Below are 19755 nucleotides of genomic sequence, written 5' to 3'. Positions count from 1 at the left end.
ATTTTTAACAACTATCTTGAAAGAAGACATCACAAACTACCATGCTTTTGGTACAGATAATCAAATCTATAGGTTTGTGTAAGGGAAAAGAGATAGAAAGGGTTCTGCTGAAGGTTTTTGTTGACATAAATTGTGCAAGTGTCCAAAATATATTGCCTTTTAAAAATAAAAATGTACTTTGGCTCACCTAGCATTGTAGTACCAGCCTCTCAAGGGACACTTAAGTCACTTTTCTTACCTGTTTGTTCCAATAAGCTACATTTTTTCCCTAATTCATTCTCCCCACGGACTCCCTTAATTCATTCAGCCTCTGTTTGAAACCTGGATGCCACTCTATATCTCCATATTTGTGAATTGAATTCAGCAAAAATAGTGATCTGGAGTATTTGTTGTGGTTTGTGGGTACCTTCATGAATATGTATTTGTGGTTGTGTTCTTTTGCTATGGGTGGGGAGAGAGAGGCAGGGAGAGAGATGCTTCCCTCACTTAAGATTTTTATACTCATGGATATCACTGGGAAAATATGCATTGCTGAGTTATAAGTCCCATTAAGATTTTGCCTTACCCTGTTTTCATTCAAGGAAACTTCCTGGTTTCCTTAGCTGAAATGTTGATTTTCTGATTCTTTTCTTCCATCGTCCTGTCTTGCGACAGATGTCATTCACAGCTCAATATATCTTTAAGCAGGTTCTCAGAAAAATGAATTCCCATCACATCCTACATTCCCTTCACTGCTTTTTGAGGAAAGAAATAGAAAAGAGAAAAAAAATCCCACCTCAGTATTCATTTCCTTTCCCAAACTGACATTGAAACTAAATGGTCTTCTAAATGTTATCTTGGCTCTCAGCATGAATGGGGTTGTGAGGTGGATCAGGGGAGTGATAGTATGTGAAGCTATAAAAATGCTTTGAGCTATCTTTCATAATGTTTTTTAGAATTCTTTTTTTAAAAACAATTTTGATCTTATGAACAGTAAATGGAGATAAAATTCATAAGAAAAGGCAACATGGTATAGTTGAACAAGTTCTGACTCAGGCAAGAGCCTTGAATTGCCCTTAGTGATTTACCTGTAAAATAAAGGATTTTTGTATGAGATGACCTCTGAGATTCCCTGAAACCCCCATTTCTTTGATTCTAAAACAAGAGTAAGTACTCCTAGGAGAAGAAGTCTAGAGTAGTTTTCAATGTAAATCCATATTTAAAAAGGGAAAAAAGTAATTTATACTTTACTTAAATAGTATTTATGAGAGGTTTATAGGTCAGAATGAAATATACTTAAAAGTTTTCATTGATGCTTTTTTTTTAAAACATAGGATTATAGACTTAAGAGTTGGAACAGACCAGAGAAATCATTGAGTCCAACCCCCTCAATTTATAGGAGAGGAAACTGTGGCATAGAGATTTTAAATGACTTGTTTAGGTTTTCATAGGTAATAAGTGTCTGGGGCAAGATTTGAGCTCAGATTTCCTGACTCCATTCTACCTTATATCGATAACATAGGCATTTCTGAAGTATCTTCTCCCTTTCTGCTTCATTCCTAAACTAGAGAGCTCTCCCTTGTTACAAAGGGAAAAAAATGCTAAGTAAAACCAAATACAGCATAACAAGGGACAGCTCAGACACCCTTCTATACCCTTTCCCGGCCCCCCCCCCCCCCATCCTGTCTGACTCTTAATTATCTCATTTGAATATTGGAGTGGTTTGCCATTTCCTTCTCCAGGCCAAACTGTGGCAAACAGTGGTTAAGTGACTTATTCAGGATCACACAGCTAGTAAATGTCTGGGACTATATTTAAATCCCAGTCTTCCCGACTTCAGACCTGGTGCTGTATCCATTGAGCCACAGAGTTGAATTACTTCTTCAAGGAAAGAAGAGAGGTACATTTGTTCATCCAAGGTTGGTTATAGTATTCTTTTCATTTATATTAATAGTACTCATTGATTATATTGTTTCCTGATAGACATTTTAAAAAGCAATCCTTTGCATAGTTATAAGAAAAAAGGGAAAATTCATGGAACCTTGATTGTACATTCTTAATCAGTTTCAAGTAATGATGTCCTGTTGCTGAATTTTTTTGTTTAAACTGAAAATCTGAAATCCGGGAACCAGGTTGTGATCAAGATCTAGAGGCTAGAAAGGAAAACTCCTTTCTTATAACTGAGCATTCCATGCAATAGAATAAAAAAAAATCAGCTTGCTGTCACATGATCCTGACAGGCCAAATGTACAAGTGGGTCAGAAATGATTGAATATCCCATAGTGCTGGTTGTCATGTCCCATTTTCTTGGTGAATTTCGACAGAAACTTGCTGATCTCAGAGGTGTGCAAAAACAACCTTGGCTCATGCTGACATACCTATCCCCCATTTGAAGAAACTACCATAATGCAAAGAAGAGACAACCCCACCCCCCTTAAAAAAGGTAAATAATATTTCATATGTTATTATTCGTTTAGCCTGATTCCTTTTTCAGAAGGATGAGAACTCCAAGATAGGTGGGGAGGTGGAGGAGAGGAAATAAAACTTCTAGAATTATTAGTGATTTATGAGGAGATTCAGAAGATGTCCTTACCAAGAGATTTTGAAAAAGACTTTATTTTAGAGAAAAAACAAGGATGGAAGCCAAGTCAAATTCATACTTAGAAAGAAGGAATTTTCTGAACTTTTCTTTTAAAATAAATTGCAGCAGGAAGTTTTCTGAGATAGTAAATAGAATTGCCTACATTTTTAATATACAGTACAAATATATGTATATATGTTCATACACATGTGTTTGTGTATATATGTGTGTATATATATACATATACATAGCTTTCTACCTATATCTACTAACATAGCTGGAACTATAAATATATATAATGCTACTATGAGTAGTCTTTCTTCACATAAAATATCAGAACCACAATTACTACTAAATATACAGAATTATAAGAACATAGGTCCCTGCAAGGAATCTTATTGAACATTATTTCTCTCATACTCTATGATTCAGTCAAATGAACTATTTCTTGGTTTCTCATATACAACATTCTATCTCCAATGCTGATAGGTATTACAGTGTATACAGTGTATAGCCTGGAGTCAGAAAGATCTGAGCTCAAAATCAACCTCAGAAATTTACTAGTTGTGTGACCTTAAAAGTAAGTCACTTAACTTCTGTCAGCCTCACTTTCTTTAATGGTAAAATGGGGATAATCACAGCACTTATCTCACAGGGTTGTTACGAGGATAAAAATGAAATAATATTTGTAAAAAGAGATAATAATGAGATATTGTATTTTTAAAGTGCTTAGTATAGTGTTTGGCACAAAGAAGTTGCTTAATAATAAATGAAATAAATAAATAATAAATGGAATAAAATCATTCTATTCCCTTCCCCCTCCCACTCCATGCTTTTCACCATCTGTCCAGAACGAAGTCTGAAATATATTCCTCACTTCCCGTCCCCCCTCAGCCTTATAGGGTCTCATAGCCTTTATGATGCAATGAAAGTTTTCTCTTTTACCTGAAGCCTTTCTTGGTTCCTGTAATTGCTACTGTGCTCTTTCCAAAACTATGTTGTTTTTAAATGTTTTGTATATATTGACATGCATTCCCTTAATATTTATGCTGAATATATTATATATGATTCTAGGATCCTATATTCAACCCCCTCCTTTCTGACTTGCTATTTCTTGCTATGGCACCAACATTTATCCATTCTCCCATGTTCAGCTTGGAGTTTTCTTTGACACTTTCTTCTACCTCTCCTCTCATTGCCAGTGAATGGCTAAGTTCAATTGACTTGACTTCTTCCATCTGCCCCGTCCATTTGTTCTCTTGGTATCCCTAACACCTAACTCAGTTCCTGGTAAAGTGAAAGTGCTTATTAAATACTTGTTGATTGATTACTTGAGGAGTTTATCCCAACAGACAAAGGCTAAATGACTTGTTCAGAGAGGCAGCCTGTAGAAAATAGATGGAACAATGTGCTGATTGGAGTTTATAGTATGCAAGTGTGCTGAAAGCTGTTGTCTTCATTATATCCCTTAGCATTCATGTCATCAAGTCACAAGGGAAGTACTTTCTCTGATCATAAATGTTTTATATCACTGGGAATTTGATGACCAACCCAATATTTCGATAATAAGAAATTTTATTTTTATACATGGATTATGAATGATTCTGAGATATGAGAGAATAAAGCTAGGAAGATCCATAGAGACTCTAAGGCAATCCAGGCAGATGCAAATAAAATACCTGACTGGTGATGGTGGGAATAGAGAAGAGAATGGATGGCACAGATGGAAGAAGTCAAGTCAATTGAACTTAGCCATTCACTGGCAATGAGAGGAGAGGTAGAAGAAAGTGTCAAAGAAAACTCCAAGCTGAACATGGGAGAATGGATAAATGTTGGTGCCAAAGCAAGAAATAGCAAGTCAGAAAGGAGGGGTTTGAATATAGGATCCTAGAATCAGGGATTTCAACTTGGAAAGTGCCAAAGGTATTCTTAGCTTTTTTTTTTTGTGGGTTGTTGGCCTCTTTGGGATCACAAAACCCCCCTTATAGAATTATAGTTTTAAATGCATAAAATTAAATACATTGGGCTACTAAACACCCCAATTTTATTGAATACACTCATCAAAATATTAAAAACAGAAAACTGAGAATTACTAATTTAATAACCTTCCTCACTTTACAGATGAGGAAATGAGGACTGCAGAGAAGTTCTAAAGCTCAGTGGAGATTTAGGCATGTTTTCTAGTTCATATGAGAAACAGATATGGGAATTATCTGCATAGAGGTGTATGTTGAAATAGAAGTGAATGGTTGAAATACAAGTGAATGGGATTGGAAAGGGAGCAAATGTGAAGAGAAAAGAGTTGAGGATACATCCTTGGAGGAATATCTACATTAAAATCTGAAGAAAATGATAATTCAATGAGAATATCAGGGAAGGATCAGTTTTAAAAGTATCAGAATCATGAAAATATTCTGTACTTGCAGCCAAGGAGGAAAGAGTCATAAGTGGCAGGATGTAGTCTGCCGTTTCAATGGCTGCAAGAAGCAAGTCTATTTTATTTGGCAATTAAGAGTGGTGGGCCATAAGTCAGACAGAACAGTGTTGTCTTTTGGTTTTGTTGTTTTTGTTTTTACATTTAAGAATTATTTTTTCTCTACTTCATGCCCCACATTGGGGAAAAAACCCAAACAAATGAAACAAAAATAAATAGTCAAGTGAGAGTGTGGATAGTGAGGAAATAGTTATTTGAGTATAAACAACTTTTCAAAGAAGTTTAACAATGAGGAGAGTCTACTATGGTTCAAGCACTGTGGACAAAATCAAAACAACCTTAAAACTCAAAGAGCTTCCATTTTAATGAGGGAAATAACAAAATTCACATATATAGGTATTCAAGAACACATATAAAACAGATATGACATATCATTGGAGGAAGGGGAAGCAGTAGAAGTGGGACGCTAGAAAGGCCTCTCAAAAATTGATGTTTAAATTGAATATTGAAGAAAACCAGAGATTATACAAGGATGAAGTAGGGAAGTAGAGTCTTTCAGGTATTTGGTTACAATTAGTAAGGGGAGCCAGGAAAATATTGATAATGCTAGTTTAACTGGACTATGGAAGGCATGGAATTGGTCAGTCAAGTAGCTTTTATTAAGAGCCTACAATGTGATAAGGCATGATTCTAGGCATTGAGGATAAAAAGAAAGATGTTTTTCTTTGTTTATATATTAATTCATGTTTTCCTATATTTCTCTGTAATTTTTATAACTTCTAACAATGCAGTAATATTCTATTTTATTTGTGTACTCTTTAAAAAATCTTATTTAATAAATAAACATTTACTTTCATAGCTCTTTGTTATTATAAAAAATGCTGCTATAAATAGTTTGGCTTATATGGGACCTTTATTTTTAAGATTAAAGTTCATTAGATATATACCTAGCAGTAGGATCTCTGGGTCAAAGGATGTGGACACTTTTGTTACCCATCCTTTTTCATTTGAGAATCACAATGGAGAGTAGATCCAAGTAGTTTTTTGTACTCAGTGAACTTTATTCATTATTTTTCTTTATTCATTAATTTTTCTTAATCATCTTTCTTAATTATTTTTCTTTTCTATTTGCAATCCAAGTTGGTATAAGACAAGGAAATGTAAATGAAATGAAAATGGATGTCAAAAGGGTTTTATTGGATTTTCTAAGTGGACTCTGACTAATTCTCAAAGGCTCATCTTTATTTTGTTTTGTGTAGGACCTAGCAGAGTAGCAATTCAAATATGGGTACAAATCTTTTTTTTTTTTCTGAAATAGATGTTGTAATCCAGCAGATCACATCCATGAATTTTAGAGCTCCCTTTTAGTTTAGTCTTGGGAAAAAGCAAACAAACAAAAATACTTGGTTTGATTGAACTTTTAAAATTGCTTGGTTTCTACAAGTTGGATAGTTTTCCAACTTTTGGTATTTACCTTTGGAAGAGAATTATGATTGCTTGCAAAACAAAACAAAAAAACCCAAAATGTGTAGCTAATGTTAACATTATTTGACATCACACAGGAAAAGTGAATAAGTATACATATAGAATATGGGAATATTTGATTGTTTTTATTTGTTTAATTGTTCCCAAGATTATCTTAAATGAAAAGTTACACCTTCATCATACATAATAACTGAGTTTTTCTACCTAGAAAAAAAATTCAGGCTTGTGAAATGAAATAAAATTATAAACCTTTTAACTTATGTCATGATCTATTTTGGCATCTAGGTGTTACAATGGAGACAGTGCTGAGCCTGGAGTTAGGAAGACATGAATTCAAATTTAGCCTTAGACATTTACTAGGGTAAACTCTGTTTACCTCAGTTTCTTCAAGTGTAAAATGAGGATAGTAATAGCACCTACTTCCAGGGTTGTTATGAGAACCAAATGAGATAATATTTGTAAAGTGCTTAGCACATAGTGTTGAATAAATTCTAGATTTTAATATTATATTATTAAGACATGGCATGTGGTTGGTGTTTCCTAGTTGCCATAGTTAAAGAAAAAATTTGTGCTCAGATGAATAGCTTTGGTAATAGATATATGTAGAGAGCACTGGACCAAACGAAAATTTGGGTTTTAGCTAAAGCTTTGACATCAACTAACTGATTAATTAATATAACTCAGACATTGGATAAATCATGTGATATTTTGGAATTTCAACTCTCTGGTCTGTCAAATGGGGATTAGATGCTATCTAAGGCCCTTTTTACTTCTAAAATTAGGTGATTATTTAAGTCACAATTTTTTAAATTGATTTTATGTAAGCTTCTTTGCACCTGTGTCTAGCACTGGGAGCTGGGAAGGTAAATGAACAGAGACCCTGGAGGTGACTTCTGCTTTTTCCCAGAGTTCAGACCAAAGTACCAGGAAGGCCAGGATGGCTCAGTTATGTTTTTCTTAGTGGTCAAATAGATCTTTCAAGGATCTCAGAAGCAGCTCAAGGGCAAGAAGTTGTGAATTTTTAGTTGAATCTGAGCAATGTGATAGAGCATATTGACAGACCAAACCTGCTGATTTGAGATTTGCAGGCTCTCTCATTTTAGTTCTGGTGGTGACTTTAATAGACATTTTCTGGTCGTAGTCTTTGTAAGCTAGCTACAGTTGTTTTTTTTTTTCACATTGTGACTTTCCCCCAATACAGTTTTGATATATTGAGGGTCAGCAAAAGAAATTAAATGGGAATTTTTGGGAAGTTTTGTGGAAGCTGCAGATGATAGGCAAAGGCTAATAGAAGGTGCAAAAAAGTTTAGAAACTCAGGAATGCATAAAATATATGTATAGCATTGAATAATAATAATAACAACATATTTTATCTTTTAATGCCATAATAATTCAAACTTCTTTGATACAAAAGGAAGTACAAAAAATTTTATGCAGATTTTCCAGATTGTATTCCTAACCCTGGTCACTTGGAAAGGATAACTGTAGAGGACTCTTTAGGTTCAGAGTGACTATGGTGTAGGTCCATTCCTTCAGTTATTGTCCTCTTCACTTGCCTGAATCAAAGTTCTTTTTTCCAGGACCAGGGAGACAGCTTCAAACTCTCCCCTGGTCTAGATCATTGGGCTGAATCCATGACCTTAGTCTGAAAAAATTGTCCATTAGGGTTTCATCTTGAGTTTTCAATTACTATTTGGTCCTCAATCTTTTTTGGAAGAATTCTAAAAGTGAGCTAGGCTATACTGCTTCTTTCTAGCCTGTTATCTTTGCCAGTCTCCCTCTTAATTATTCTTCCTTGCTATAAGTATAAAATTTTTAGTCTTTATTCAAGATCTTTGTTTTTGGTTTGATCTACTTTGCATGAAGGAATGAATAGTGACTCTTAATATTTGGAGACACCTTAGTGTTTGAATTTTTTTTTTTTTTTAGGATTTTGCAAGGCAAACAAGGTTAAGTGGCTTGCCCAGGGCCACATGGCTAGGTAATTATTAAGTGTCTGAGACTGGATTTGAGCCCAGGTACTCCTGACTCCAGGGCCAGTGCTTTATCCGCTGCGCCACCTAGCTGCCCCGTTTGAATATTTTTTAAGCAGCTCATCTGAACTTTCTGAACTCTCAGGGTCTGCAAAACAGTCCTGAAACACAAAGAGAGTGAAAGGAATTTATGAATTTCAGACTTTCCAGTTTTTTTCCATTTATTCAAATCAATTGAAGCAGACAAGTTTAACAGATCTTTCTTATTTTTTCTTGATTCTGGCTACACCTAGAGGCAGGCACTGCAGAGTTCACCCTGGAGTATGAACATTGTCTTAAACACACAGACACACAGATACATAGACATATACACACACCCTTTCAACAATGACTTTCCACAAGTTGGATTAAATTTTAGAAAAAGGTCAATCTTTATTTTATCTAAATAAATTCAGTCATATGAATTTTGGGTACGTGGGAGGGCAGACTTCTGTATGTTAAAGAGTCTCCAGATATGGGAAATGAATTGAAATTAAAAAAATGAAAATTTAAAAAGTCTGTTTATATCACCTAGTCTGCTTTTCTGTCCAACTAAAAGACACATTTTTTATGTAATTTTTTTTTAAAAAAGCAACAAAGCACAAATATATTCATTATTGCTGATTTTACTTCACTTTTAATCACATCAAACAATGGAAACAGTAATAATAATAATAATTTAGTAATAATATGAAATAATTTTTCAAAACTAGAAAATAACCATATTGGCCATCTTCTTTGTCTTTAGACTACAAGTGAAAAGAGTTGATTCCTTGGTGTCTTTCTTATAATGCCCTCTTATTAAAAGAGCTTATTCTTGATTTGTCTATGCTTTTCTCTAACTATAAATTAGACATCTGCACATTATTCAGTCATTCAAGTGATTTCTTTCATGATGAAAACAAACAATGACCAGATATCACCTTCCTGATGTCACAGTCCTCTTTGAGAATGAAGGGCAAACAATAACAGTATATAAAGAAAAGAGTAATAGTTAATATGTAAGCAGTCTCATATGGAAAGAGTTCCTCTCTTGAGCAGAGGACATTTCCTTTCTTTGATGCAGAACTCACTAATATCAGCATATGAAACAATCAATGAAATAATCAAACAGCCAAAAGGCATTTATTAAATATCACTATATGCCAGACATTGTGATAGGCAATAGAGAAATGTGAGATCTTTGACTAACTGACCAATATTTGACTTGAAGGACCATAGATTGATTTAATATTAGAACAACTGATTTATATTCATATTCATATTTTTGTGATAAAAAACTGTATGACAAAAGAATTAAGTGGTAGAATGTCTCAAAGGTTCTCCTTGGAGAGACAAAGGAACTTATATGATGATATTTTTTTCTACCAGTTTGAATGCTTTCTTTTGATAACCAAATAATAACCACTTCAATTTATATCTTTCTTTCAATTGTGAGATGGTAAAGATGCAATACATTCTTTAAAGTATGGCTTATGAACACTATTTGTTAACTACTGATATCCTCATCAAATATGTTTACAATTAATGTTTAGATGATCCTTATAAAGATTTTTTTTTTATAAAAGGAGGGTGTTGCTATATTGGTAAGTTCTTAGTGATGTTCTCCAGACTACTTTTTGAATATTTATTTATTTATTTATTTAGAATCTTTCTATGCCTTTTGTTATTGTCACCTATTTCAGATACTTTATATATTAGTCTTTCAATGTTATGACTTATGTATTACCTTCTGGAATTCCTTGAAATATACATGGTCCTAATTTCCTGATTTTCCCAATTTTTTAAGTACTATATTAAGGTCCTCTGTAAGAACCTCAGGAACTATGATGATAAGAGTTTAAATGTAGTGATTCTACCATCCCTCAAGATTGTTTTAAAATTTTTATCTTTTTTTCTGTTTGTAGTCCTATTTCTATTTTTTATCCTTAAATTTCCTTATGATGACTTTGTCTGATTGTATATCTTAATAAGCTTGCTTAAACTTATTTTATCTTTTCCCTTACTTTATGAGATGATAAAGCTTATAATTTTCCATCATCCTGCTTTGTAAAATTTTAAAGAATACTTTGTATTTTAACTTGGCATTTTTATCTTTTTCCATTTGGTGAGTCTATCCAATAATTGCCGATTAAGGCAATTTTTAGACTTCTTTGGTCTCTTCTGTAGATCAGACAAGGAGATGGGGGAGGCATGAGAGGAAATTCCTACTCTTTTCTTCCTTGTGAAGATTGGAGATCAGAAAAAAAATAGAATCTGAGAATATGTTGTTCAAAAGAAAAACACTTGAGTCACAAAGAGTTAAAATGAAGGCCTGGGGCAAAATTGATCATGCTTCAGTTAAGGTAAGAAAGTCAGAGTAGCAATCATAATTTCAGATAATGGCATGGTATGATAATTATAGACATGATCAAAAGAGAAAAGTAGGGTATAATGCAAATAAATAATTGCAAATATATAATATATAATTGCAAATATATAATTGCAAATAAAAACACAATAAATAATGAATTGAATCCATATACATGAATATATATCAAATAGCATAGAATCTAAATACTTAAAGGAAAAATTAATTGAATTGGAGAAAGAAATAGATATTGAAACTAAAATAATCCCTTAACATAACCTTTTCATACCTAGACTTGTGAAAATAATTTATTAGGTAATTGTGCATTTGCATTCGTGTTACAAGGTCAGTCCATCAAAGTTGCACTCTTTGCAGTAGAGCATCAATGCTAGGCATCCTCAAGAGAGGACCTCATTGTTTAGCACCTTATTTTACCTGACAATCTTCAGAATCTTCCTAAGACTATTCAAGTGGAAGTGGTTTAGTTTTCTGGCATTTTGCTGATAGATTGTTTAGGTTTCACAGGCATATAATAGTGAAATTAGCACAATGAATTTTCTAGTTATTCAGTTTTGTATGCGGCCTAATAGTTCTTCTCTCCACTTTTTTTTTTTCATTTTAATATTTATTTATTCTCTTTTTGTACAAATAATGTTTTTTATACATTAATAAAATATTCTTGTTTAAGAGTAAACAGAATACTCCCTCCCCCCAGAAAATATAGACTCACTTGAGCGATAAAGTAAAGGGGAGAGAAAAAAATTAAAATAAAAAAAATAGTAATAATTGTAGGTATGGCCAGGTGGCGCAATGGACAGAGCCCCAGCCCTGGAGCCAGGAGCACCCGAACCCATATCCGGCCCCATACACCCAACAATTACCCAGCTGTGTGATATGCAAGCCACCCCAACCCCACTGCCCTGCAAAAACCAAAAAAAGAAAAATAAAGACCCCAAATAAAATAAAATAGTAATAATAGTAGGGGTAGCTTGGTGGCAGACAGAGCATTGGTCCTTGGGCCAGGAGCACCTGGGTCCAAATCCAGCCTCAGACACCCAACGATCACTCTGCTATGTGGCTCCAGGCAGACCACCCAGCCCTATTTGCCACCCCCCCCAAATAATAATAATAAAAAATGTGCTTAAGTCTTTGTTCCAACACCAACAACTCTGTCGCCAGTGGATCCCATTCTTTATGGTAAGTCCATCGCAAAAGTTACTTCCTTATTTTTCCACCATTGCCATTGCTGATCACAACTCCCTCCTTTCGTATTTCTCCATTACCATGTATTATATTTTCTCTCTCCTTTCACTCTGACTCTGCTGTAGGGTAGCTGAGTGGCGTAGCAGACAGATCCCTGGTCCTGGGGCCAAGAGGCCCCAAGCCCCCATACCACCCCTTAGGCCCAGCATACACCTGGCCCTGTGGTCCTGGACAGGCCATCCAATCCCCATCCCTTGCAAGAAGTAAAAAGGAAAATGTGTTATATCTGACCACTCGACCCCCATGGTCAATCCTCTCCTCCATCATTCACATCCCCCCTTCCCCCTGTCCCCCCTTCTCCTTCTTACTCCAGATGCCTATACCCCATTGTATATATATGCTGTTTCCTCTCCTAGCCACCTCTGATGAGAGCAAAGATTCCTTCATTCCCCCTTGCCTTTCCCCCTTCCATATCATTGCAATAGCTCATCGTAATAAAGAAAAAACTTACTATATGAGATATCTTGGCTTATTCCCCCCTCTCCTTTTTCCTTCTCCCATTACATTTCCCTTTTTTCTATTGACTCCATTTTTACACCATATTTTATCTTCAAATTCAACTTTCTCCTGTGCTTCAACTATAAAAGCTCCCTCTACCTGCTCTATTAACTGAGAAGGTTCATATGGGTATTATCAGTGTCATTTTTCTATGCAGGAATACATGCAGTTCATCATCATTAAGTCCCTTATATTTTCCCCCTCTCCTTCAATTTCCATGCTTCACCTGAGTCCTCTATCTGAAGATCAAACTTTCTGTTCAGCTCTGGCCATTCCAACAGGAACATTTGAAATTCCCCTGGTTCATTGAAAGTTCATCTTTTTCCCTGGAAGAGGGCATTCATTTTTGCTGGGTAGTTGATTCTCGGTTGCATTCCAAGCTCTTGTGCCTTCTGGTATATTGTATTCCAAGCCCTACGAGCTTCCAATGTAGTTGCTGCTAAGTCCTGTGTGATCTTGACTGCAGCTCCACAATATTTGAACTGTGTCCTTCTGTTTGACTTGGGAGTTCTGGAATTTGGTTATAATATTCCTGGGGGTTGGCTTTTTGGGATCTCTTTCTTGGGGGGATTGGTGGATTCTCTCCATTTCTATTTTGCCCTCTGCTTCTAGAATATCAGGGCAATTTTCCTGTAGTAATTCTTTGAAAATGATGTCTTTTCCTGATCATGACTTTTGGGTATTCCAATAATTTTTAAATTATCTTTCCTAAGTCTGTTTTCCATGTCAGTTATTTTTTCAATGAGATGTTTCACATTTTCTTCTAATTTTTCATTCTTTTGGTTTTGAAGTTTTGAGTCCTGATTTCTCATAAAATCAGCAATCTCCCTGAGTTCTATTCTTTGTCTGAAGGATTTGTTTTCCTCAGAGAGTTTTCTTATCTCTTTTTCCATCTGGCCCATTTTGCTTTTTAAAGCATTCTTCTCCTCAGTAACTTTTTGAACTGTTTTATCTATTTGACCTAAGCTGGTTTTTAGCATGCTATTTTCTTCAGCATTTTTTTTTTGGATTTCCTTGACTAGGCTGCTGACTTCATTTTCATGTTTTTCCTACATCTCTCTCCTTTCTTTTCCCAGTTTTTCTTCTAACTCCCTCATTTGATTTTCAAAGTCTTTTTTGAGCTCTGTCATAGCCTGAGCCCAATGTCTGTTTTTCTTGGAGTCTTTAGATGCAGGAGCTTGTGGTTCCTCATCTTTAGACTGAGTATTTTGATCATTCTTGGGCTCATATGCAAAATATTTCTCAATGGTGTTCCTCTTGTTTCTCTGCTTGCTCATTTTCCCAGCCTGAGCCTGGTTTTGGCGTGCTTCCTGAGCTTTTGGGACACTCCCACAGGGGTCTCAGTGTGTGAGGCTCTGTCCTCCCTCCTGGTCTGTGAGTGACCATATGTGCCCCTCTCTGCCATGGGGCTGAGGTGCAGGGGGCCCTGCTGCTCTATGGGGGCACCTAGACTGTGATCAGGATCTGAATGTGGTCAGAACCCCAGAGTCCTGTTCCATGGGCAGAAGACAGAGCTTGGCAGTCTTTCTCTTCACTCCCCTCCCTAGGTTCAATGGGCTCATGTCCTGGGGGCTCCTACTTACTGGCTCTGCCAGCTTCTGTTCCTGGATCTGGGCTGCAGAAAGACCATGTTGCTGGCTGTGTGCCTGAGGGCTGGGCTTCACATGCTCGCTCTGACAGAGGTTCCCAGCTGTTCCCCCAATTTTTGCCCAGTGCTCCCTGGGGCGTAGCTCAGGAGACTCCCAGGCTGCTGTGAGCTGCGGCTCCTAGCACCCTGGGGCTGTCTCTGGGAGGCTGAAGTTCTTTCGCTCTGGCAGGTCACCCCTCTGGCAGGCTGCCTCTCTGACCCTGGGGAACACAGCCTTTCTGCTCTTTTCCAGGTCACCTTGAATAGGAGAACTGCCTCATTGGGTCCCTCTGTGGGTTCCGTCTCTCAAAAGTTTAGTTAGAGTCCTTAGCTGATGAGTTTTATGAGAGAGAGCCTAAGACACAATCAGTTCTTGTCACCATCTTGGCTCTGCCCCCCCCCCCCCAACTAGATCTTCTCTCCACTTTCTTTCAGAACCTTCCATATGCTGAGCTAGTTCTAGCAATGCATCCCTGGCAAGTATACTGCCAAGATAAGTTAACTTATCCATAACATTCAAAATTTCTCCATTTACCATGAATAATGGTTCCAAGTATGCATGGTGTGCTATGGGCTGGTAGAGTACCTGTGTTTTTTTTGATGTTGATTGTCAAAGCCAAATTTAGCTCATATCACAGAGTACTGAGCCTCTCTCATCTCAGCTTCAGAGGTTGCATTGAGGATATAATCATTTGCAAACAAAAGTTCACACACCAACTCTTACTCTACTTTAGTTTTGACTTGTAGCCTTTTCAAGTTAAATTAACTGTCAGTGGGAGCTGACATTGATGCCATTTTTAATCCTCATTTTGAGGAGTCTGAAAATGTCATTGAAAACATTATGCTAAAAAAAACTTGGGAGCAAGTATACAGCCCTGGTTCACTCCATTGGTGACTAGGGAAGTATGAAAACATCACCTTTCATTCAGAATCTTTGAGATAATGTAATCATCAAACTGTCATACTAAAGAACCAGCCAACAAAACTTCCCCCTGATTTTCCATAAGCCCTTATGATTGACAGTATCAAAGTCAAAGATCTTGGTTAGGTCAATGAACATTTTGTACAGATCTCTGTCTTGCTCCTGGAATTTCTCCTGGAGTTGTGAAATAGTAAACTCAATGTCAACCACTCTTTGGCCCTTTCAATAGCAACACTAACTTTCAAGAAGATGACTATCTTCCAGATGAAAGATCATGCAGAGAAGGAGGACTCTTGCAAGAAACCTGCTGGCAATGACTGAGAGACTTCCTTTTTATTATTGTCACAAGAGAGCCTGTTTCTTTTTCTTTATAGAGATGGACAATGGAGGCATCCTTGATCTACTGGAAGATAAACTCCTCTTGCCATATAATCTGGAGGATTTTAGTTGCTTCTGTATGAGCAGTGAACCCCCTGCCTTACAGATGTCTGATAGGATAGAATCAGAGTTAGGTGCTTAGCCACTCTATAGGAACTTAATCCTATTCAGTATTTCTTATTCATTTGGAGGATTGACTAAAGAGCCTCTGACTATAGCCTGAAGCATGTGGTCAATGACTTCAGCATTGGTCAATGACAGTCTGTTGAGAATGTTATGGAAGTATTTAGCCTGTCTGCTGGATCTTGTCCTTGGTCCTCAGTAGTTGAAATGTGTCAGAGGTCTTGGGCCCATAAATACATTTCAGGAAATTGTAGAAGTACTTTGAAATTTTACTTTTGGCAAAAAATTGAACACTATCTGCCTTCTTACTGAGCTAAGAATTCCACATCTTTCTAAGATTTGCTTGCATTTTACTTTTGATGGAGTTAAATGCTGCTTTCTTGGAAAAGTTATCCTGATGCAAAACTCTGGAGAATTCTTATTTCTCATTTAGCAACTTCTGAAATTTTCCATCATTTTCATTAAACCAATTCTGATGTTTGTGAGTGTTCTTGCCCAAATGAACTTATGCAGTGCTGTATATCATGTCTCTGTGAGCTGCTCACTCCTTTTCTGTTCCATTGTTGGTAATTTTTGTGCTGACTCAATTTTCTTTCCAGGTCAACAATGAATTATTTTCAAAGAAGAAGCACTTTAATCTGTTCTGTTTAGTATCCTGACAGTCATCTTGTCTCGAGGTTAGAGCTTTTTGTTGAATATGAATATTTATCTAGGAGAGGATGAGTCTATGATTTATCCAGCATTCTGCACCAGACAACTTCATCATTCTCACATCTTACCTGTCTCTTTTTCTTACAATGATGTAATCTATTAAATACCATTTCAAATTGTAAAAGCACTTTCATGCCACTTGGTTGCAATTGAATAAGTGGAAGACCATGTGGGAGTTGAGAAAGTCATGAGATGTACAAGTCTTCAGTAATAAGTGACTGTTGCTTTGTTCTTTCCAACTTCATTACTCCCAGGAACTTTCTGCCTTATCTAATACTCTGTGTCTGCTCCAGTGTTAAAGTAATCCAGAACTGCAAGTTTGTCTTATTTTGGTACAGTGATGATGAGGATCTCCAGATCTCCTTTGAATTTTTCTTTTACCTTTTCAGGCTTCATCAAGATGGGAAATATGCACTATTGATTGTGGTGTGACACTTTCCCTCAATTGACAGTTGCAATGTTATGAACTATCATTCACTTTTTTTTGAGAAGTACATAAATTTGTTGACTTAGATTGGATTTGGTTCACAGAGGCCATTCTAGAAAAATACATATCTGGCTCTCACTTCAGTAAACTTCTCTTCATTTGCTCATCTTGTTTCATTAAGAATTGGTATTTCTGGGGTGGCTAGGTGGTGCAGTGGATTAAGCACCGGTCCTGGAGTCAGGAGTACCTGGCTTCAAATCCGGTCTCAGACACTTAATAATTACCTAGCTGTATGGCCTTGGGCAAGCCACTTAACCCCATTTGCCTTGCAAAAAAAAACCCTAAAAAAAAAAAGAATTGATATTGTCTGCTGCGTATTCTCTGTTTCTCTTTTAATAATATCAAATTTTGTGTTCTGTATGAGCACATGCACATTCTATGTACCAAATGGTGAGAATAATTATATCAGGAGATGCTAAAAATGTGGTTTTTTTTAGTTTTACAACTCCAACACTCATTTCTTTTATAAAACACCAGAAATTATAGAAATAAATTGAACTTTCCTTATTATAGTAAATCATATCTATTTAAACCCAGGGCAAACTTTATGTCCGTGTTACAACTTTATGTGTTGTAAAGAAAAATTAGAAAACTTTCCGATAAGATTAAGGGTAAAGTGAAAATATTCATTATTGCCTCTAATATTGAATTTAGTAATTCTAGCTGTAGTAGTATTACAGGACAGAAAAATGGAGAGAATAAACATAGGCAAAAAAAATTACTTACTCCAGATGATATGATATTTTTCCCCCCCAGAAAATTCTAAAAAGTCAAAAAATTAACCAAAAGAACTAATAGAATCAGAAAAGTTTTGGGGATATTAAGTAAATGGGATATAAATCAATTGGAATATAAAGTTTAAGATATAAAGGCTTACAAGAATCTGAAAAATTCCATTCAAAATAATTTTAGAAGCAATTAAATAATTAGCACTTTATTTACTAAGAGGCTTCTGAGAACTATATAATTCTAATCATAAAATGGTCTTTTCATAAATAGAGACCTGAATAATTGGCGAATCATTAATTACTCATAGATAGGTCATGCTAATAGAAAAAATATGACTCTACTTGAATTAATTTACTTATTCAGTAATTTACTTTTATAAATTTAGTACAAATTGCCAAAAGAATATTTTTTAGAGAAAGAAAAATGTCAAAATTCCTCTGGAGAAACAAATGGTCAATAATGTCATGAGTAATAATAAATAAAGGAGTGGGAAGGAAGGAAGTTTGTTATTATTATCAGAGCCCAATTATAATATAAACTAGTAATCATTAAAAAAGATTTAGTACTGGTTAAAAAATAAAGAAGTTGATCAGTGAAACATTAGACACAATATACAGAAACAAACAAGCACAGTTTATAGTAGAGAACAATTATAGGAAGTGGTAGGCAAGGAAGGTTTATTTTGTTTGGGGCAATTACAATGATGGTGCATAGAGTCACAGAGGAGTTGATTGGCAGGCCCTTTCTTGTAGCAATGACAGTGATGATTTGATTATAGTACCAGAGCTAGAAGGGGAGAGAAGCTATGAAGGGAGGCAAATTTATGGGGACAATGTTTACAATGGGGAATTATGAGAACTTAAGCTGGATATGTTGGTTGAAATACATTGCTGATGGTACAACACTAAATTAGCCAGGGCAGTTTATCTTTGGGATTAGCAAGCAGTAGTCCTGAAAACTATGTGAAATTCTGTTCTACTCTATAACCTACTATAGAGAGCGGATAAAAAGAAGCAAAACCTTGGGGTGGTATACATTTAAGCTGATGCATTACATTATTTCCTTTAGAACTAATAGTTGGGAGAAAGAGGGAGAGATCAAGTTAGGTAAAATGTTTTTATGGTGCAGTGGTGAGATGGTGAGATTCAAGTGTTTTGGGGTAGTTTTCCTTGTGAGTCTCTTTGTGTTCCTGAGGGAATCTGTATGCTGAGTCATGTAGTGACTGAGGTCATTGAGGTCCTTTGGATTATGATGACTTTGTTATTCATTCAGTAACTACTGAATTGATCTGACTGTTTCTGTTTCTATTTTAACAGGTATATCTGTATTGGAGACTTGATGATGGAAAATATGGAATATCATCTAAGAAATTTTTATTTTATCTTGTAAAAAGTCAGGAGACTGAAGATTTTTGAACAGAAGAATGATGTGATTATATCTGTCTATTAGAAAGATGACTGGAACAAGTGTGAAATATTGATTCAAGAGAGGAGAGACTTCAGGCAAGGAGACCTAATGAAGAGGCTATTTTGCAAACAGCTTTCGACATTGACTTGTAGTGACAAAGAAGCTGACTAACTGCATGTGGACAGTCTCTCCTCCCTGGTGCATACTGGCCTCTACTCCCTTCTGTTTTTAAAAGCAAAATAACGATTATGTGCTAGCCTTTATTTGAGAAAGATAACGTCTCCCTGAGAATTTCAGATGACTGTCTAGGTTATTCATTCATTCATTCATCTCCTCATTTATTCATTTAGCAACCATTTTTAATTGGATAGGAAGGCAGTTTTTGACTTGAAAAATGAAAGGTATTAGTTGCAGTCCTTGCTCTTCATTTGTTTTAGATTTCATGGTGATAAAGATTTCTTGAATAGAATCTTAAATGAAAAAATTGCTAGTTGAATTTTGGCCAAAGTCCAAAGTTTTCTGAATTGCTGATTAACAATCAACTTTATCACAGTTGGTTCTGACACTTAAAAAAAGTAAAACAGATGGAATTGGGCTTTTGTGCTTTGACTTGGGTTGGGTTGTTTTTATTTTCATCCAAGGAAGAAAAGTGGGTTTTCTAATTTTTGTGAAATGAAAAGGGAGTTCTGAAAGTGAATGAGATTTTGATTCACAATGTCCTGGTGTTCTTAAGTGCATGTTTCAGAGATATAAGGAAAATAGAAAATGA

General features: G+C 35.7%; 1 long non-coding RNA gene across 2 annotated transcripts in view; it reads left to right on the top strand.

Annotated features, from left to right (window-relative positions):
- Positions 1 to 19305, top strand: part of LOC141506689 (uncharacterized) — a 145281-nt gene extending 125976 nt beyond the window's left edge. For both annotated transcript variants that reach the window (XR_012473962.1, XR_012473961.1), the window contains 2 exons: positions 2304 to 2422; positions 18896 to 19305. This is a non-coding gene — a long non-coding RNA (uncharacterized LOC141506689). The remainder of the gene's footprint in view (positions 1 to 2303; positions 2423 to 18895) is intronic.
- Positions 19306 to 19755: the final 450 nt, after the last annotated feature.

Source organism: Macrotis lagotis, chromosome 1 (genome assembly GCF_037893015.1).
Source record: "Macrotis lagotis isolate mMagLag1 chromosome 1, bilby.v1.9.chrom.fasta, whole genome shotgun sequence".
In the NCBI taxonomy this organism is placed as follows: Eukaryota; Metazoa; Chordata; class Mammalia; order Peramelemorphia; family Peramelidae; genus Macrotis; species Macrotis lagotis.
The sequence above is the reverse complement of the archived record's forward strand: the minus strand, read 5'-3'. Positions and strand labels throughout refer to the sequence as shown.